Source organism: Nomascus leucogenys, chromosome 10 (genome assembly GCF_006542625.1).
Source record: "Nomascus leucogenys isolate Asia chromosome 10, Asia_NLE_v1, whole genome shotgun sequence".
Lineage (NCBI taxonomy): Eukaryota > Metazoa > Chordata > Mammalia > Primates > Hylobatidae > Nomascus > Nomascus leucogenys.
In genome coordinates this window covers 28387558-28410135 of record NC_044390.1, presented here as the reverse complement: position 1 = coordinate 28410135, position 22578 = coordinate 28387558, and positions in this window count along the sequence as shown.

Below are 22578 nucleotides of genomic sequence, written 5' to 3'. Positions count from 1 at the left end.
AGCGATTCTCCTGCCTCAGCCTCCCGAGTAGCCAGGATTACAGGTGCACAACACCATGCCTGGCTTATTTTTGTATTTTTAGTAGAGATGAGGGTTCACCATGTTGGCCAGGCTGGTCTCGAACTCCTGACCTCAGGTGATCTGCCCACCTTGGCCTCCCAAAGTGCTGGGATTACAGGTGTGAGCCACTGCGCCTGGCCTTTCCTTTTATTCTTTAGCTTTTTTTTAACATGCCCACACATTTTGTCTTCTTTCTATGTTTTTCTTTTACCTTCTTCCTAAGGTGTCTCATGCTTATCCTCTCTAAGTTCTCAGTGTGGGCTTACTTCAGCTAGGAGTCATTCTACACTCCGAACCTCTCCCTGTCTTCTTCCATTCATCAAACCTACCTGTTCTGTGGCCCAGGGTTTGCTCAGGACTTTGTTGGGTGACAGGTTAAACTGATGAACAGAATCAGAGCAAATGTTCATGGCCAGAAGGAAGTTTGAATGAATTACTTTCCTGAAAGTAGAAGCAACATGTCGCACTGTAAAGCACACAGGCTTAAGACTCATGTTCAATCCCTGCCTGTAACACTTTCAAGATATTATGACTTTAGACAAGTCATTTAAGTTTTCTCCTCCCTTCCTTCCTTCCTTCCTTCCTTCCTTCCTTCCTTCCTTCCTTCCTTCCTTCCTTCCTTCCTTCCTCTCTCCCTTTCTCCTTCCCTCCCCTCCTTTCCTCTCTCCTTTTCTGTCTTTTCTTTCCTTTCCTTTCTTTTCTTTTCTTTTTTTCTCTTTCTTTCTTTTCTTTCTTTCTGGACAGGGTCTCACTCTGTCACACACACTGGAGTGCAGTGGTGAGATCTCAGCTCATTGCAATCTCTGCCTCCCTAGTCAAGTGATTCTCATGCCTTAGCCTCCTGAGTAGCTGGGACCATACGCACACGCCGCCACACCTGGCTAGAGACGGGGTTTAGCCATGTTGGCCAGACTGGTCTTGAACTCCTGGCCTCAAGTGATCCACCTGCCTTGGCCTCCCAAAGTGTTGGGATTACAGGTAAGAGCCACCACGCCCAGCCTTATTTAAGTATTTTAAGTTTCAGTTTCTACATCCATAAAATGGGGCTAGTTGAGGGATTCAAATGAGACCAAATAATAGCTGATATTTTAGTGTTTGCTATATGTTAGGCACCGTTCTAAAGGCTTTACTTTACATCTATTAATGCAGCATCACACTGCCTACCCAGAACAATGAGCATTACTATGGCCATTTTATAGAGGGAAAAAAAAACCACACAGAGATGTTAGTTAATATAAACCATCTTGTTTCTTGCCTGGGTTATTGCAATAGATTCCCAACTGGTCTTCCTGTTTTCATCATCTGTCTCTTCAACGTATTCTTAACACAACAGGCAGAATAATCCTGCTGAAACTTGAGTCAGATCTTGTCACTACTCTACTTAAAATCTTTCCACCTTATCCAGAGTAAAAGCCAAAATCCACCCTATGTTCTACAAGGCTGCCTCTCTGGCCTTTCCTTATCCCACTCTCTCCCTCATTTGCTCAAGTTGGTTACTGTGACCTTGGACACCACCTTTCCCCTTACTTAGGGTCATCACACCGGGCAGCTTTTGCCCCTGGATGTGTTTCCCCCAATTATCTACATGATTCCTTCCCCTGAGTCTTTTTTTTTTCTCAAAATTCATCTTCTTAGTAAGCCTTCCCTGGTCACTATATGTAAATGTGCAGCTCACACCTCCAATTTTTCGGCTCCCCCTTATCTGCTTTATATTTTTTCTCCTTAGCACCTATTGCGGTCTAGTATGCATGTGTCTACTTATTTGTTCACGGTCTACCTCTTCCACTAGCATGTGAGATCCATGATACAAAGAAGGACTTTTGTTTCGTTCATTGTTATGTTTGTAGTGCCTGGTGCATTATGGTCATAAGTATTTGCTGAATGGATGAATTACCTTGCCCCGTGTCACACAACCAGTAAGAGGTAAGGTTCGATCTCAGGCTCTCTGATTCCAGTCTTAACCATAGAGCTTTATTGCTTTGTAAACTGTAAAATATTAAGCAAATAACCATCATGCATTATTTAGGGAGATAGATAGTGATGGTGCATGGGAAGATCACACATACCCCACTTGTCTAAGCTCAGAGTCTGGGATAATATGACTCCCTGCCTACTAGCAAAGAACTAATTGGGGATGTAGGACTCATGAAAAGGTAGACCATCATTTTCTTTCTTTTCTTTTTTGAGACAGGGTCTCACTCTGTCACCAAGGCTGGAGTGCAGTGATACAATTATAGCTCACTTCAGCCTCAAACTCCTGGGCTCAACGGATCCAACCACCTCCGCCTCCCAAACAGCAAAAACTACAGGCATGTGCTGCCATGCCTAATTTATTACTTTTTGTAGAGACAGGGTCTTGCTATGTTGTCCAGGCAGGTCTAAAAGTCCGGGCTCAAGCAATCCCCTTGCCTTGGCCTTCCAAATTATTGGGATTGCAGGCATTAGCAATTGTGCCTGGCACATAATTTTCTGTTATATCTCTAATATCAGGTCACATGTCGAATGGCATAAGTAAAATCTAGCCCAGGGGTAGATATGGCTTCAAGTCACAGACATTGTAAGAAAGTCTTACAACAATTATTGCAGCTGCCACTCTCCACTGCAGCTAGTTTCCATTGTTCTTTTCTGTCTTCCCTTTCTCTCACTTTCCTTTCCAGCCAGTTTTTCCAATTCTCCATCTGTTCTACAGCCTGAGGGTGGCACTCCTGATCTTTGTCATGCTGGTGTCATCCTAGTGAAGAGATGACTGACTGTTCTAGTCTGAACAAGATCACCCCTCCCCAAATCCTTCCCAGCTCTGAAATTATACTTCTGAAATCTAAAGTACTTCTACATTAATAAATTGCCGTGTTCACGCTATTATGGGTTTCAAGCTCCTGACTCAGAGACTGAAATCAAGAGAGAGAAAGAAAGCTGGAAGACCAGAAGTGGAACAGATTAAAGGTTACATATCCTTACCAGCCAGTTGTTAATTTCTCTCATCATTAGATGGTTGGCTCCACACAAGCCCTACTTGGCACCCCGAGACCCCCAGCCTTGTATAAATGAAGCCATCCACCTGCCTCCTACCACTTACCCTCTTGGTCCCATTGCCTGCCTTATTGGCCTGGTTATTCAACAGTCTATAAACCACTAACTACAACTATATTAAGTTTTAAGAATCAATTCCTAGGATTCCAGCAAAGAGTTTATTTATAACTGTTGCCAGTTTAGACATTGATAGGGAAAAAATGTCAGATATTTTTAGGAAATCCAGCTTATACAATTTTAGGAAAAAAATGTTTCAGGTATAGCAGCTTGCCAAAAAAAAAAAAAATCCTGGCATGTCCATATGCTTTTTAAAAGATGAATTCACTCAGTGTGTTTTAAACATCAAGCAAAACAGCAAAAGATCCGTTTTCATCTTTCTTAGAGAATAGGAGGCCCTTTCCTTTGTGACTTCTTGTTTTGCTTTTAGTCTTCCCTGTATGACAACTTTCCTTCCAGCCACAGAAGACTGGCAGCTTTGGCACTCTGGAAGCCATGCTCCATGTAAGAGAGGTGTGAATGTTATTTATTGGCCAGGGGGTGAAGTCCTACTGATCTTGGTGATGGTCCAAGATCATTCATGTTGCAGATTGTTCTAATATTACTTTTTTTCTGTTGCCTTTAGCCACATCTTGTGTGTGTGTGTGTGTGTGTGTGTGTGTGTGTGTGTGAGAGAGAGAGAGAGAGAGAGAGAGAGAAATCTATTAGAAACTAATCTTCTCAAAGAACACAAGAGGAACACAATAAATTCTCACTCACTGGTGAGCACTGATTGGGGCAGGGAAAGAGAAATAATTAGAATAATCATGATGATGATAATAGTTAACAGTTTCTAAACTTACAACATGTCAGTCACTATAGCTAAGTACTTTTTATATTATATCATTGAATTCTCACAGTCACTTATCTTACAAATGAGAAAACTGAGACTCACATGTGAAGTACATTCCCCAAAGTCACTCAGCTAGTTAGTAGTGCAGCTACCTTTTCTCTAACAACAACAATAATAAAAAAAAATAGTCTGGTTCTTTTTTTTTTTGCCTTCCTTATACAGAGCAACAAACCTCCCTTTTAATTTCTGATTATTTATCTTACGAATTTCACGGAAATTCCCATCTAAGGAATTTTTTTTTTTTTCCTCTCAACCCTGTTTGAATCTGCCTCCTTCTCAATTTGCTTCAGGGAACATAGTATAGTAGAAAAAGAAAGAATTTTTTTTTTTCAGGACACATAGCATGGTATTCTAGTAAAATCTACAAAGTATTTTGGATATACTTTGGCAAAGTGTGTTCAATTTCCATTGTGCAACTTTCCAAAGGTAAAAGCTGAGGCAAATATCTTAGTCCTTTGAGCCTCAGTTCCCCACTTAAAAAAAAATATAATAGCTCTTTCATAGGGTGGTTGTGATGATAAAATATGATAATGCGTGTGTAACTTAAATATTTTGGCCTTCCCGAAGTTACCTACAGTTCTGCCTTGTACAGCATTTCATTCAATAGAAACATACATCCACTTCTAAGAGTTCTTCAAAATGATACAAATCATTATTGAAGTGTCTAAAATAGAAAGGAAGGACCAATCCCATTATTCAACATTTATCAAAGCTTCCTAAAAATTCTCTTCTCCCCCAAATTCTGCTTCACAAGGCTACCACAACCTCTTTCCCAGGGTATTGGCTCTTCCTCATTGCTTTCTCTCCCTCAGGTCCCTACTCTGCTACCATGTTGTCTAGTACTGCAGGATGATAGTTCTGTTGTCTGGTTGCGAAGGAGACACTGTCTCAGTTATTTCTAAAGCAGTCTTGCTGGGGGTGAGTACATACAACAGCAAAAAGATTGCCATTTTTTTACTCTCCTTCTTTACTCACCTATCTCTTCTTTCATTATTTCCTGGATAGAAATGATTTATTGGAAGCTAATAGCATTTTTTTCTTTTTGTCTTGTATTTTATGACTATTTTGTCTAATTTTTCTTTTTCTTTTTTTGGAGATGGAATTTCTCTCTGTCACCCAGGCTGGAGTGCAGTGACTTGATCTCAGCTCATGCAACCTCCACCTCCTGGGTTCAAGTGTTTCTCCTGCTTCAGCCTCCCAAGTGGCTGGGACTACAGGCGCACACCACCATGCCAGGCTAATTTTTGTATTTTTGGTAGAGACAGGGTTTCACCATGTTGGCCAGGCTGGTCTTGAACTCCCGACCTCAAGTGATCTGCCTATCTCTGCCTCCCAAAGTGCTGGGATTACAGCATGAACCACCTACCTGGCCTATTTTGTCTAATTTTTCAAGTAGACTATGAGTTCATTATTTTACTTTGGGATGTGTTGGGCTGCAAGTAACAGAAAAATGGACTCAGTGTGGCCTAAACAAATAGAAGTTGTTTTTCTTATATACAAAACATCAAGATGAAAGAAATTAGCTGCTACCATTGGTTTGGCAGCTCATTCTCTGCAGAGCCAAAGTCTGCTCTGGCTAGGTCTTTCATTGCAGCCAAGCTTTGCTAGAAACTTGAGCTGATTTTTTTCTTATATCTCATCAGCCTGAACTATGTTAAATGGCCATGTTTGGCTTCAGGGAAACCTGGGGAGCTGGGGAAGCTTTGTAGGGGAAGTGGACAAGAGAGAAGGGAATTGAGATTAGGTCTTATGTCTGCCCCACTCCTTAAAGACAGAATATGTAACTCGTTCAGTCCTTCCTCACTGTGCCTAATGTACTTCTGGGACATAGAGAGTACTCAATCAATATCTGTTAAATTAATTAATTTATTAATAAGTAATGGATGGATGAATGATTTTTCAGCTGCAAAGGGCGTATAAGGCCTCAGATAGTAATCTTTAAAGTACTGTCTGAAGTCAGAATGCAGTGCAGAGAATTTTCCCTGCCAGCATTAGGAAAAAATAACTTCTACGACCCACACCTGAATATTTGGAAACTCTTCAAAAGGCTTAGGAAAGTTCAAAGGACTGCCGCTCATGAAGTTTTATAATAGTTGTATTAGCTGTGGAATCAGGGAAAATATTTCTAAAGAAATCTGGAGAAGTCAATGACCTAAAATAGATAAAATGATGACTTTTTATTGTTTGTTCCATTTAAAAATTTACTTGTTTTTAACATAAAAGTTTGAAGTCATAGAATCTATGAAAGGCTGGGAGAAGGCAAAGAAAAGATGGTCTGAGTAGCAATGTTCACATGAAGCCAGTGCCACTTGGCTTTATTCAGGGATGTCCTTGAATCTTAGAACAACCTCTTCATGCATGGTCAGTACCCTCCTTGGAAAGTATGTATAGATGCACTTTTTGTGGACTAGCTTCATTCTTGCCTTAGTTTTATATCTTCATTGCTTTCTCTTTGTTTTCTCACTGATTACTTTTTCCTTTTTTTTTTTTTTTTTGAGATGGAGTCTCGCTCTGTCACCCAGGCTGGAGTGCAGTGGTGCGATCTCGGCTCACTGCAAGCTCCGCCGCCCGGGTTCACGCCATTCTCCTGCCTCAGCCTCCGGAGTAGCTGGGACTACAGGCGCCCGCCACCGCGCCCAGCTAATTTTTTGTATTTTTAGTAGAGACGGGGTTTCACCGTGGTCTCGATCTCCTGACCTCGTGATCCACCCGCCTCGGCCTCCCAAAGTGCTGGGATTATAGGCGTGAGCCACTGCGCCCGGCTTTCTCACTTATTTCTAATTTATTTACCTTATTTTATGTATCTTTAGAAGCTGTCGTAAGTCCTTTATGAATAAGGCAGGATACAAATAACTAGTTAGTAATCAAGAATGGTGCTATTTTCTGTGCCTATTTCTGAAATCAAAAGCTGTAATGACTTGCATTTTAAAATAATTAAGCATATTCAGGAATAGTCACAGATTCTGAGACAAAACTGACATCAGAGATAATCCCAGAGTGTTAAAGATTGCACTTGAGAATGAATCTAGGCTTCTTTGAAGTGTGACACATTGTAAATTCATGGGTGGTTTGTAATGTACTGCCAAGCTGTGAATTTGGGCACGTCATATGGTCTTCATATTTTTGACTGGCAAATCTGTTGTGTTCACAGTTGCCACCTCACCCTTCTCCAGCACTCACCCTAATATTCCTTAGTGATTACAAATTATGATTATTATGTCATTTGAATTTTTATCTTCAATTAGGTGTATAGGAAAATAAGAAGTTTTTGTAGGACTTGGTTTGCATCTACGAGACAAATGTGATATAAATGTTTCTTTTCATTACTGCTTGTTAGACAAGAAATGAATCTTGCCAAAGCCTTATTTTAAAAAGAGCTAGTCTTCGGAGCAATTCTTCATTTAGTGTAAATTCTCAGTCTGCGTTGTCGACTTAACAGGTGGCTTAGCAATTGATGTGCAGAAGAAAAGAATTATTATAACACCTTAACTGTTTGCAGATGTCCTGGGGGAATATATATGCTTCTTTTGTTTCATAGTGCAGTCTTTTGTTTTCATGTTTAGTAATTGTTTTATTCTTAATGGACCTGTCTGCAAATGAATCCAACTGGTTTTTTATTATGACAAGGAGAATTTCAACTCGAGGGGGAAAAGTCTATCAATATAAGGAAGAGAATGAGAATTGACAGAAATTGAATAAGTTTTTAAATTTCTATTTAGTGAAACTAAGGGAATGTGATTGATAGTAAGCACAAAGGAAATGACATAAGGATTTAAGAATTTTCTGTTTCATGGTAGAACTACTCTGGAACCTACATTTAAATCTCTCTATTCTCAAGTTAGGCATCGGTTTTCGAGTATTACAATTCTGTTGTTAAATGAGATTTACTGGTGCACTTAGAAACATTACGAAGCTTTATTTTAGACTAGCTAAGTAAGCTGTTGTGTCTCTCCTTCCTCACTCTGTGGACCCTAGCCCCAGAGTATTAGGAAATATATGGTAATAGGAAATATTGCTTCCCCACAAAAAAAACACAGAAGAATATGAATTCTTTTGTGAGATTTGTTATAAGCCTCTAAAATACAAGCACAAACCCCTAATGAAATAATGAATCAAGGTCATCATGTTCAATGGTTGCTGACATCACAGAGGGGCAATAGAAAATCATGTAACACCTACTGGAAGTTTACAGTACCCCCTATACAGTTTTTTTGGTCAAAAAATTAAAGTTACATCATGCTTCTAGTTATAACTGCCGGTTTATAGTGAATAAACTAGAAAGAAAAATATATCAAAAAGCACCAGAGAAATTTAATAATCAAAATCCAGAATATGAGATACTCTGAGGACAAACAGTCTGGTGTCATTGACAAATGAATTGCAAGGAAAAGAGGGGGACAACTGTAGATGAGAGACTTAAAATAAATATCAAACAAAAACAGTATGTGAGGCTCCTCGTTTAGAAGCTGATTTGAAGCCAATTATAGTTTTAAAAAATTGATACAAATGTGGAACTCTGAATGCTGACTGGTTGGTTGTTTAATGATATTAAAAAAATATCAATTTGTTCTGTGTGATGATAGCATTGAGATTATATTTTTAAAGTTCTTGCCTTTTATAGAGAATAAATGACATTTATTATAATAACTGGAGCCCTAGATTGTCACTTTATTTAAAAAGACAAATAATCATGTACAAGACAGTACCATTGCCATTATGAGGAGAAATAGATTACAATCCTTATTATATACACATTAGCTATGTTCCATACGGTCACAGGATTTTCCTAAAACTATATCTGTCTGCTTTAAGTAGACTTGTGTTTGCTGAGAATGGAATGGCTTGTTTGAGTCTCCAGGATGACATTTTACAAAGATCCCTGAGTTCTGTAGGAAAATAAAAAAGACAATTTTTAAATTGACTAGATTCACTGTTACAATCTTATACTGTGAAAGTCTAAGAAATCAGGCAACATTGTTTCCTAGGTTTTTTCAGATATATTATTATGGATTTACAAAGATTTTTTTTTTTGAGACCACGTCTTACTCTGTTGCCAAGTCTGGAGTGCAGTAGCTCGATACCAGCTCACTGCAACCTCTGCCTCCCGGGTTCAAGTGATTTTCATGCCTCAGCCTCCCCAGTAGCTGGGACTACAGGTGTGTGCCACCATGCCCAGCTAATTTTTGTATTTTTTTTTTTAAGTAGCAATGAGGTTTCACCATGTTGGCCAGGCTGGTCTCATACTCCTGACCTCAGGTGATCCGCCCACCTCAGCCTCCCAAAGTGCTGGGATTACAGGCATGAACCACTGCGCCTGACCTATATAGGGTTTTTAATGCATGAAGAAAACCACTAAAGTGCCTTTCTTTCTTCAAAGCAATATTATTTCCAAGTACATTAATTGGTTAGAAAACTTTCCCACGGGAAATATTGTCAGTTACCTGTACTGTAACAACTTATGTTCAGTATTCAAAATTTTCTACATGGATATAAACCACTCTCATGTGCTCTCAGTAGAAGGCATTAGAAAAACATACACAACAGTTGGGTTGCTTTATACAAACGTGGGATAAGAAATACTTTCTTGACATTTTTCCATGGCCAAGTCTTCCCATTAAAGTAAGAACAAGAATTGAAGAGACATTTTGTATATAGAAAAATTTTCATTTAAAAAATATTGTTGGTAACCTGGAAGGCATAGATAATGGGCATGTCATAAAATTATCAATTATAACTGGCATTGAGGGGCTGTCCTTCCAAAACTAAACTGAACCTTACCTGGTTACAGATGTAGAACTAGATCACTCCCTTTTCAAATATACTGGAATCATCCAGTGCATATGTATACAAAGGAGCTTGTGGATCATGTGATGATCATCTGCCTTCTTCGATTGCATTAATGCATGATGCTAAACATTCAGCACAGGTTAACAATTCCAGATTTGTTTCTTCTTGAACAACTCAATGCTCTAAATTCTACTATGTGTTTAATAAGAACTTCCCAAATAAAAAATAATAATTTGGAGCTTTTCCTCTGCCCTCTACCATACATTTGCACCAAGAGGAAGATGGAACGAATACTCAGTGTTAAGTTGATGTATGTGAACAGTGATTTGACATTATGCCAAAGAGAAAACTGCCCCACTTAAATTTGGTTAAGTAAGATGGCTAAAAGTAAATAAGTTGAAACACTGGAAATTATTTTTCTCGTGTTCTCTTGAGGCAATGAAGGGAATATGATACTACAGTCTATGAAGTTGTTGGTGTTATATTATGCACAATATATTTTGACTATTTGAATAAATGTTAAATTTTTAATCAATTTGTACCTTAATAGTGACTGGTTATCTGTAAGTACAGAATAGATATGGATTGTATTTTTGTGTGATTTTTTTGTCCTTTTAGTGATTTTTTAAAATGAGAGATGGAATTAACATTGAAAATGGCAATTTTTTCTAACCTAATCAATTGTTACATGAAACATTTATTTATTTACTTATTCAATTTTTGAGATGGAATCTCACTCTGTCACCCAGGCTGGAGTAGTGCAGTGGTGCGATCTTGGCTCACTGCAACCTTCGCTTCCCGGGGTCAAGCAATTCTCCTGCCTCAGCCTCCCTAGTAGCTGGGATTACAGGTGCACACCACCAAGCCTAGCTAATTTTTGTATTTTTAGTAGAGATGGGGTTTCACTATGTTGACCAGGCTGGTCTCAAACTTCTGATCTCAGGTGATCTGCCCGCCTCAGCCTCCCAAAGTGCTGGGATTACAGGCATGAGCCACTGCGCCTGGCCTTATTTATTTTTTGGGGGCAGAGTCCTGCCTGTCACCCAGGCTGAAGGGTAATGGGGCGTTCTTGGCTCACTAAAACCTCCGCCTCCTGGGTTGAAGAGATTCTCCCACCTCAGCCTCCTGAGTAGCTGGGACTACAGGCATGTGCCATCACGCCCAACTAAGTTTTGTATTTTTAGTAGAGACTCTGTTTTACCATGTTGGCCGGGTTGGTCTCGAACTCCTGATCTCAAGCCATTCTCCTGCCTCGGTCTCCCAAAGTGCTGGGATTACAGGTGTGAGCCACCATGCCTGGTCAAAAACAAATTTAGATAGCCCCTCTGTATTGCTAGAAAAGTTCTTACCTTTCAGAAATATACACTTTAATACCTATGAATGAAATGATAAGTTTGATTCAAAATAATTTGGTCCTGAGAAGATAGCATTTAAATGAGGTAAGATTGGCTATGATGTGAAGATGGATGCAACTTGGTGATGCACTTGATGATGGGTGTTCATGGTACTCATTTTTTTTTTTTTTTTTTTAAGACTGAGTCTCATCTGTCGCCCAGGCTGGAGTGCAGTGTCACAGTCTCGGCTCACTGCAAGCTCTGCCTCCCGGTTTCACGCCATTCTCCTGCCTCAGCCTCCCGAGTAGCTGGGATTACAGACGCCTGCCTCCAGGCCCGGCTAATTTTTTTTTTTTTTTTTTTTTTTTTTTTTTAGTACAGACAGAGTTTCACCGTGTTAGCCAGGATGGTCTCGATCTCCTGACCTCGTGATCGGCCTCCCAAAGTGCGGGGATTACAGACGTGAGCCACCGCGCCCGTCCCATGGTACTCTTTTCCGACATTTATGTTTTGAATTTTCTGAAATCAAAAGTAAACAAGCCAATCATTTATGTTTTGAATTTTCTGAAATCAAAAGTAAACAAGCCAATTAAGAAAATCCCCACAACACACACACACACACACACACACACAACACACGCACACAGAAACCCCTTGTAAGAACTCAGATTTTATTCTGACAATTTCAAGCCTTGACCTGACATGCTCTTCCCCTGAAGCCTTTTGTGGTTCGCTCACAAGGGATGATTTGGCCTTCATTTCTATGCAGGTAGTGCTCTGGGCTTCCTTCTCTTGTTTTTGATGTTGTGTTGTAATTGCTTAGTCACCTGTGGAGTGGAATAATATTTTCGAATGAATCTTTTGTTTCCCATATTTCTTCTTATTCCTTGGCCTTTGCCCCATTCAACCAGCTGAGCATTTTGCGTTCGTTGCCGCGGAGAATGGGTGATGAAGTAGACAGACAGGGACCAAAAAAGGAGTTGATTCTATTTATTTACCTAGAAGTTGATTTTCAACCTTCGAGTTCCAAAGCCTGGGCATCCTGATAATAGGAAGAAACCATGTGGCATAATAGATTTGGTACAAGTTGTGAGGAGTTAGAGAAGAGCTCATTTGTAACCAGAATTTACTAGACTGGAGTAAGGGGGAGAAAGGGGAGAGGGAGGGAACATAGCCTAGTGGGAGACAAAAATAGGTGGGATCTAGAGAGACTCCAGATCCTGAGGGTTCACACAGATAGGTCCAGAGCCAGCCTCCAGAGAGAGCTTGGCCCCACCTGCCCATCCTCTTGAGTGAGCGCTGCTTGGCACCAGCATCAGGGACCCGAGTGCGAACAGTTAGCAGCCACAGACGGTCCTATCCCCATTCCAGTGTGGCTTAAACATCAGCTTAGCTGTCCTTCTCAGTGCTGGGGTCTTTTACTGTGGAGGAGGGGTGGAGATGGAGGGAATATATGCTGGTGGGAGGCAGAGATAAGTGGGATCTGGGATGGCAGGACAGACCTGAACTCTGAACAAATTGAGGAATACAGCCAAGAACTGACAAGGGCTACAATATCACCATTCTCACTGATAAACTTCAGGGTTGGAGATGTAAAATAAAATGGATTTACAGAACCCCAGATGGGAGGGCCAGATGCACCTCTTTTTCCCACTGGCAGTGCTGGATGAAGGGCAGGCTCTCCCTCTGGGGGTGGTGGAAGGTCCCGTGAGGTTTTTGGCAGCTCCTACCACTCATCCTGGCAATCAGGTTTGCTACCAAGAGGAAAAAAGGAGAAGATGACATGAGAATACCTGGTTTGTTCTTCCCAATTTTATCAGATAGAGAAATGACTGTGTTCACTCCTGTGATGAGATTGGGCTGGAGAGCCAGCAGTATTACACACTGGTAGCGCTTTTCTCAACATGAAAGAAAATGCCAGGAAAGGGAAAGACACTCTCCCCTCTAACAGTCTGCAGCCAGCATGTCATTTGTTTCTCATCTGGTAGAATGATACCCGCCTGTACAAGACTTTGAGCAATACCCAATCAACTGACCCAAGTGAAACCACCACCCCCAAATCCCAGGACCCTTGGAATAATGCAGTGGAGACTACTAGCATTAAGCCCTGAAGGGGCAGTGGTGGCTGTAGGTGAAACTTTAAATTCTCCTACTTACTTATGAAAGTGGTGAAATTCATTTCTATCACATCTTTTTTGTCTTTACCACAGGAGTATAAACACTTTTTGAGGGCAAAGATGAAGCTTTATTTGAGGCTGTATTTGTGTCCATCAAAAAGTAGAGACTCAGCAAATATTTACTGAACTGAACTGTAGTAACATTATAATATAGTATCATTTTATTAATGATATTTTAATCAATCAGCCAGATAACCTGATCGCTGTGATCAATCCTTTTTTTCTTATGGATTAATCCTGTAATTATAGCCTCACATATACTCAGTTACAGATTGCCACACATTACCTAATTTTGCCAGTAGATCTTCAAAACAGTTACTGTCTTGCAGTGTTAACAATGACCTCATTCTCTTAAGTAGTTAAAATAGTTAATGAAGGCTGTTAATTTATGAGTATTTCTTCCCTTTCATGCCCTAGTTATGGAAATTGACTTAAGTGTTCTAATCATATTTCTAATTCAATGTATTATTAGCCAATAAATCAGTCCTTAACTGCTCATGTCACTTTTACAATAGACACACAATTTATCAACTTAATAAAAGAATATTGTGCTCAACTATCAACATTTATAGGATTCTAATTTCTAAAACATAGCTTCCATTTCTCTTCAAGTTGTACAAGTTCTCATGGATATATTTTATCTTGTTTTAGACATTTGTCAGTTGTTGACTGCTCACACAAATACCCCTTTCTACCTCTACCCTGATTACATTTAGGAGAATTAATTTTCCCCCTTGTGTGAAGTCTTGGTGGGGTGGTAAATCCACCTATTTGTTTTTCTATTCTGAACTGTAAAGGGGAGGCTCCTTCCATAAGATTCTCTTTTTTATCACTCAAGAACAACCAAACGGCACCTAACATTATAACAGTCTTGTGTGACTTTAAGTGTGACTTTAAGTCTTGAGTAAAATTATGCAAGGTCAGAAATAAATTGTTGGGAACTCCTTCATGCCAACCACAGCATCCGGACAAGGCTGACAGCAGTTCCTATTACAAAGACTCTCTAAAGTCACCTGGTTCTATCTGTTTCAAGACTTTTCTTTACAATTTGTGGCTCCCCTATAATCTCCCAATTAATCCCTCCATTTGTGTTTCCATTTGCCAAGATAGTTTCTGTTGCTTGCTACCCTAGAACCTTAACTGATTCACAGAGCTTTGGAGAAAGCATCATGAAATGAAAGAAACCCTGCGATAAGAGGCATGGGACATGAACTATAGTTGTAGCTTTACAGTTAACTTGCTTTGAGATCCAGTAGCAGTTCCCTATCCTTCCAGATTTTAATTTCCTCATTATAATGCCAATAGCCGAGGCAACCTTGAAGCTTCAGTTTTTAAAGCTATAATTTTATGACTTGTGTTGCTATTGGTTAGGAACCACTATCAGGATATAGTGATTATATTACAGTGGCTACATTATCAACACTGTGGTTAACTTAAGAACTTTTACAGAAGTTTTACTCAATCTTTTAACACACAGGAGTATTCTCGATCTGTTAATCCTTGACTGAGCATTTACTCTGTTGGTCGTCTCTTGGGTGGGGTGACCAGATATTGGAACAGATTCCTACAGCAGAGAAAGTAAAGGGGCATGTAATTACCTGTTCTTGGAAAGCATTACCTCAGTTCATCGGGGTGTTTATGACAGAGCTAGCCTCAAAGATGATTGATGGAATTTGCTTTAGCTCCAGACAGTAAGAAATGCTGACACATTACATTAATGTTAAAATAAAATCTACTCAGCAAATACTTATTGTAGGTAAGGCACCCTGCCTTTGTGAGGCCTCGCCTTTGTTGTAAATTTTAGGATCTCATACACAGTGTCTAATTTGGAAGTGGTTGTCACTGAATGTTTCCTAATATTTCTAGGCTTTTCCTTGGTTCTGGTATCACCAAAATTGGGCTATTCCAATGTAGATTAGTACTTTCAGTGACCCATGGATGGTACTAACACCAACTGCCAACTGCTTCGCATTTGAACTAGACTTTGGTTATTACACTTGGCCTGTATTTCACAGCTCAATAACTCAGTAAATAATACTATAGTAACACAGCATTTAAAGGAAGTTTGACAATTACCCAGGTACTTCTAATGATTTCTAAAATTAATTTGGGTACTATAAAATACCTGTGAAATGTACTTTGAGATCACCATAAATGACTGGTATGCAGTTTGCTTGACTACCAAGGTCAAAGCATATCCAGTTCACTTGGCCTTGTATGGCTGCCTACTTGGCTTAGAGTCTTATCTGAAGCACACTTACTTCAACAAAGCAGATGATTTTCACTTCTCAGCTTCCTGCAATGACTCTCCATCTCATTAAAATAAAAATCAGTAGTTGTAGAGTAAGCTTATAGGACCCTCCCATGATTTGGTCCTGTTACTTCTCTTGCTTCACTCCTCCCATCTTCCCCTGTTCACCTCACTCTAGCCACAATGGCCATCTTGCTGTTCTTTCTCAGAGATCTTGACCTGCCTGAATAAAGAGCCCTCCAGCACCCTCAGAACCAGGTGAAGGAGCTCTTCACTGCCAGTGGAGGCCACCATCAAGACACCTCTGCCACCAGCACTGCGTTCTGTTGCTGTGAGAATCAAAGGGTCTCATAGTGCTAGCAGGCCTGATGGCTGCCAGAGTTTTGTTTGCAGGAGTCTTTGATGTGCTGGTTGTCTACAGCTCATCAAAGCCAACTCTGTACCATTTTGCTGTACAGAAGCTGGACACCACTCCTACTGGTGCCATCCCCATAGGGCAGAGTGCAACACCGCAGCCCGCTGATAATAGTATCTAACATTTGCTTAGTACTTACTATATACCAAAAATGATATTCATTTAATATACATAATAACTTTGCGAGGTGGGCAAATTATTATCCATATTTTGTAGATGACCAAAAGAGGGCCTTTGAAAGAGTTAACAGTATTGTGCAATGTCACACAGGTAACAAGGATAGAGGCTGGATTCCAACTGAGGCATTATAATTCTAGAAACTATGAATTTAATGACTCCAGAATCAAAACGTTTAGCCTCACCACTATATTTGGTTAAAGTGGGAAGTAACCCATTCTCCCACCTTTTTGCCACTTTAAGCTCAATGTATTCATGTAGTTTTCATTTAAAAAATATAACTATACTTTTGTGCAGTTTTTACTCACCACACCAGGGGACAAATCTGAGAGTCAGGCTTTGTGCTAAAAATCAAAATCAGAACAAACTTGAGACCACCTGGAACATTATTATCGGTTCTCACATCACTCCTACAACTTTTAGCAGAAGGCAGGACAGCTTGTCTGTATGATCTAAATTAAAACAATGATGAAGGTGATGATTATTTTTGAGATGACGCAGGATTAGGTTGGGAAAAAGTAAGGAGTCAGCAACCCAGGCCCTCGCCTCAGCCATTCTTATTTAAAAGCACCTCTACTTCTCTCATTTTATTTATTCACATTTTGGACTTCCTGGTGTGATTTCTTTTAAAGAAAGATTCTGGTGCTTAAAATAAAGAAAAGGAAAAAGAGGAAAATCCAAAATCCAGAGTCACTACTGATGTTCCTTCCTCTTCTCCTTTTTTTGGTTGTATATGGTGGGGTCTGGTAAGAAGCATTAATTCAGGGTATGGACTCACAAGGATTTGTCAACAAGGATAGTATATTTTGACAAGGACCAACACAGAGGCCCTGTTTCCTTGGCCGTCTGGACACAGGGGTTGACTTCCAGCAAGGATGCCTTTGGAATGTTTTTTCAGGTTTCTCTTTTGAAGTACAAGGATAAACAAATTCTCCCTTAAATTCTTTCTATTGTCTTTGATGGTTTCTCTTTTCTCTGTGGATAAAAATAAAAAATTTAAAGAAAATATCAGCTATTTCTGAGACGAGTAGTTTAAAAAGCTCGAGTGTCTCCACAGAGAGCAATTGTGTGAGTATTCGGGCCACATGAAATTCTGATTCGCCAAGGGGATTGTGGCTCAGTCTGAAGCTTTGCCAGGACTTGCACATCTGGGTGGTAGAGGGGTGAGAAATTCTGCTACAACAGCTGCTGTGCTTTCAACACTGTGAGAGCAACATTACCTTAGTATTCCCACAAGCCTTCTCTCCCACTCCTACTTTAGCTATAGAAACTGCATTTAAAGGGAAAAAAATTATGTGCAGGTATAAAGTTGAAATTATTTTATCGCTTGATTAGATGCTTTCCAAATTGAGCATTTTATGAGTCCAGAATAAAATGTCACTACATATACAAGTGTAAATACTTATTTACATTTAGAAATAACCAGCTCAACAGGTGCGTGTGAATGTGGCATAAAATGGAACATTAGAAGAAAGAAATATCAGCATAGTTCAGGCCGTAAAATACTGGAGAAAGTTTTCTTACATTTCATCTGTTAAAGTAGTAACAGAAAAACTCTCATATTCTGTTCCCATGGTTAGGTTGTCTTGCACAGGATGTAGTTATTGAAATGATCTTTTTATAGTTCTGAGTTGATATCTCATAATTATTGACCTGACAGTTTCTTTGCTTTTTTGCAAAATCATTCTAGTCTGCAGCCCATTATCTTTCAAAGAGGTAGAAAATGAATTTCTCAGTGCCTGGCCCTATAACGACCCATGGTAAACTCCAGAAATGTTTGCTGAATATATAAATGAATGTAGGCATTTCACAGTTCACCGAAAATGAGCACGTTGAAACATTTATTTGAAGTCCATTACTTCAGCACTTTTGAAATAGATTTCTATTTTCTGACTTGGGAAATCTTTTAAACTCTGGATAAATATGTAAATTCTCATACTTTATATACTTTATGATTCTGTTCAATTTATGGAAGAACCAGCAGGTTATTTTAACATGAAGCTCATTTATTTTTGTTTAAATTTTTCTGTATGTTATTGCGGTATTTTGTCACATGAGTAAGTTCTTTAGTGGTGATTTGTGTGATTTTGGTGCACCCATCACCTGAGAAGTATACACTGTACCCTATTTGTAGTCTTTTATCCCTCATCCCCCTCCTACCTTTCCCCGCAAGTCCCCTAAGTCCATTGTATCATTCTTATGCCTTTGCATCCTCATAGCTTAGCTCCCACTTATATGTGAGAACATACGATGTTTGGTTTTCCATTCCTGAGTTACTTCACTTAGAATAATAGTTCTCCAATATCGTCCAGGTCACTGCAAATGCTGTTAATCATTCCTTTTTTATGGCTGAGTAGTATTTCATTGTATATATATATCACGGTTTCTTTATCCACTCGTTGATTGATGGGCATTTGGATTGGTTCCATGATTCTGCAATTGCGAATTGTGCTTCTATAAACATGTGTGTGCAAGTTTCTTTTTCATACAATGACTTCTTTTCCTCTGAGTGGATTCCCATTAGTGGGATTGCTGGATCAAATGGTAGTTCTACTTTTAGTTCTTTAAGGAATCTCCACACTGTTTTCCATAGTGGTTGTACTAGTTTACATTCCCACCAGCAGAGTAAAAGTGTTCACTGATCACCGTATCCGTGCCAACATCTATTGTGTTTTGATTTTTTGATTATGGCCATTCTTGCAGGAGTAAGGTGGTATCATATTATGGTTTTGATTTGCATTTCCCTGATCATTAGTGATGTTGAGCATTTCTTCATATGTTTGTTGGCCTTTTGTATATCTTCTTTTGAGAATTGTTTATTCATGTCCTTGGCCCACTTTTTGATGGTTTTTTTTTCTTACTGATTTGTTTGAGTTCATTGTAGATTCTAGATATTAGGTCCTTTGTTAGATGTATAGATCGTGAAGATTTTCTCCCACTCTGTGGTTGTTTGTTTACTCCGCTGACTGTTCCTTTTGCCATGCAAAAGCTCTCTAGTTTAATTAAGTCCCAACTATTTATCTTTGTTTTTATTGCATTTGCTTTTGGGTTTTTGGTAATGAAATCCTTGCCTAAGCCAATGTCTACAAGGATTTTTCCAATGTTATCTTCTAGAATTTTTATAGTTTCAGGTCTTAGATTTAAGTCCTTAATCCATCTTGAGTTGATTTTTATATAAGGGAGAGATGAGGATCCAGTGTCATTCTCCTACATGTGGCTAGCTAATTATCCCAGCACCATTTGTTGAAAAGGATGTCCTTTCACCACTTTATGTTTTTGTTTGCTTTGTTGAAGATCAGTTGGCTGTAAGTATTTTGTTTATTTCTGGGTTCTCTATTCTGTTCCTTTGGTTTGTGTGCCTATTTTTATACAAGTACCATGCTGTTTTGGTGACTATGGCCTTATAGTATAGTTTGAAAGCAGGTAGTGTAATGCCTCTAGATTTGTTCTTTTTGCTTAGTCTTGCTTTTGCTATGCAGGCTCTTTTTTCGTTCCATATGAATTTTAGAATTGTTTTTTCTAATTCTGTGAAGAATGATGGTGGTATTTTGATAGGAATTGCGTTGGAATTGTAGATGCTTTTGGCAGTATGGTCTTTTTCACAATATTGATTCTACCCATCCGTGAGCATGGGATGTATTTGCATTTGTTTGTGTCATCTGTGATTTCTTTCAGCATTGTTTTGTAGTTTTCCTTGTAGAGGTCTTTTGACTCTTTTGTTAGGTATATTCCTAAGTATTTTACTTTATTTTTTTTTTTGCAGCTATTGTAAAAGGGGTTGAGTTCTTGATTTGATTATCCACTTGGTCACTGTTGGTGTATAGAAGAGCTACTGATTTGTGTACATTAATCTCGTATCCAGAAACTTTGTGGAATTCTTTTATCAGTTCTAGGAGCTTTCTGGAGGGGTCTTTAGGGTTTTCAAGGTAAACGATCATATTGTCAACAAGCAGTGACAGTTTCACTTCCTTTTTATTGATTTGATGCCCTTTATTTCTTTCTCTTGTCTGATTGCTCTGGCTAGGACTTCCAGTACTATGTTGAAGAAGAGTGGTGAGAGCGGGCATCCTTGTCTTGTTCTAGTTCTCAGAGGGAATGCTTTCAATTTTTTCCCCATTCAGTATTATGTTGGCTGTGGGCTTGTCATAGATGGCTTTCATTACATTAAGCTATGTCCCTTGTATGCTGATTCTGCTGAGAGTTTTAATCATAAAGGAATGCTGGATTTTGTTGAATGCTTTTTCTGCATCTATTGAGATGATCATGTGATTTTTGTTTTTAATTTTGTTTATGTGGTTTATCACATTTATTGACTTTCATATGTTAAACCATCTCTGCATCCCAGGTATGGAACCCAATTGATCATGGTAGATTATCTTTTTGACATGTTGTTGGATTCAGTTAGCTAGTATTTTGTTAAGGATTTTAGCATCTATGTTCATCAAGGATATCAGTCTGTAGTTTTCTTTTTTGCTTGTGTTCTTTCCTGGTATGGTATTAGGGCAATGCTGGCTTCATAGAATGAATTGGGGAGGGGGTTCCTTCTTTCTCTAACTTGTGGAATAGTGTCAAAAGGATTGGTACCAGTTCTTTGAATGTCTGGTAGAATTCTGCTGTGAATCCATCTGGTCCTGGACTTTGTTTTCTTGGTAACTTTTTAACTACTATTTCAATCTCGCTGCTTATTATTGGCCTGTTCAGGGTATCTAATTCTTTCTGATTTAAGCTGGGAGGGTTGTCGTTTTCCAGGAATTTATCCACTGCCTAGGTTTTCTAATTTATGTGCGTAAAGGTGTTCATAGTAGCCTTGAATGATCTTCTGTATTTCAGTGTTGTCAGTTGTAATATCTCCTATTTCATTTCTTAGTGAGGTTATGTGGATTTTCCCTTTTCTTTTCTCAGTTAATCTGGCTAATGGTCTATCAATTTTACTTATCTTTTCAAAGAACCAGCTTTTTGTTTCATTTATCTTTTGTATTTTCTCTTGTTTCAATTTCATTTAGTTCTGCTCTGATCTTGGTTATTTCCTTTCTTCTGCTGGGTTTGGGTTTGGGTTTGGTTTGTTCTTGTTTCTCTAGTTCCTTGTGGTGTGATCTTAGAATGTCAGTTTGTGCTCTTTCAGTCTTTTTGATGTAGGCATTTAGGGCTATGCACTTTCCTCTAAGCACTGCCTTTCCTGTAACCCAGAGGTTTTGATAGGTTGTGTTATTATTGTCGTTCAGTTGGAATAATTTTTTAATTTCCTTCTTGATTTCATTTTTGACCCAATGCTCATTCAGGAGTAGGTTATTTAATTTCCATGTATTTGCATGGTTTTGAAGGTTGCTTTTACAGTTTTATTCCTCTGTGATCTGAGAGTGCTTGATATAACTTCAATTATCTTAAATTTATTGAGGCTCATTTTATGCCCTATCATATTGTTTATCTTGGAGAAAGTCCCATGCGCTGTTGAATAGAATGTGTATTCTGTGGTTGTTTGATGAAATGCTCTGTATATATCTGTTAAGTCCATTTGTTCCAAGGTATAGTTTAAATTCATTGTTTCTTTGTTGACTTTCTGTCTTGATGACCTGTCTAGTGCTGTCAGTGGAGTATTGAGGTCTCCTACTATTATTGTGTTGCTGTCTATCTCATTTCTTAGGTCTATTAGTAATTGTTTTATAAATTTGGGAGCTCCAGTATTAGGTGCATATATGTTCAGGATTGTGATATTTTCCTGTTGGACAAGACCTTTTACCAATATATAATGTCCGTCTATCTTTGTCTCTTTTAACTGATGTTGCTTTAAAGTTTGTTTTGTCTGATATAGGAATAGCTACCCCTGCTTGCTTTTGGTGTCCATTTGCATGAAATGCCTTTTTCCACCCCTTTACTTTAAGTTTATGTGAATCCTTATTTGTTAGGTGCGTGTCCTGAAAGCAGCATATAGTTGGTTGGTTAGTTCTTATTCATTCTGTAGTTCTGTATCTTTTAAGTGGAGCACTTAGGCCATTTACATTAAATATTAGTATTGAGATATGAGCTACAGTTGCATTCATCATGCTATTTGTTGCCTGTATACCTTGGGTTTTTTTTTTTAACTTGTATTTTTGTTTTATATATCCTGTGTGATTTACGCTTTAAAGAGGTTCTGTTTTGATGTGTTTTCAGGGTTTGTTTCAAGATTTAGAGCTCCTTTTAGCAGTTCTTGTAGTGGTGGCTTGGTAGTGGTGAATTCTCTCAGCATTTGTTTGTCTGAAAACAACTGTGTATTTCCTTTATATATGATGCTTAGTTTTGCTGGATACAAATTTCTTGACTGATAATTGTTTTATTTGAGGAGGCTAAAGATAGGGCCCCAATCCCTTCTAGTTTGTAGGGTTTCTGCTGAGAAATCTGCTGTTAATCTAATAGGTTGTCCTTTATACATTACCTGGTGCTTTTGTCTCACAGCTCTTAAGATTCTTTCCTTCATTTTA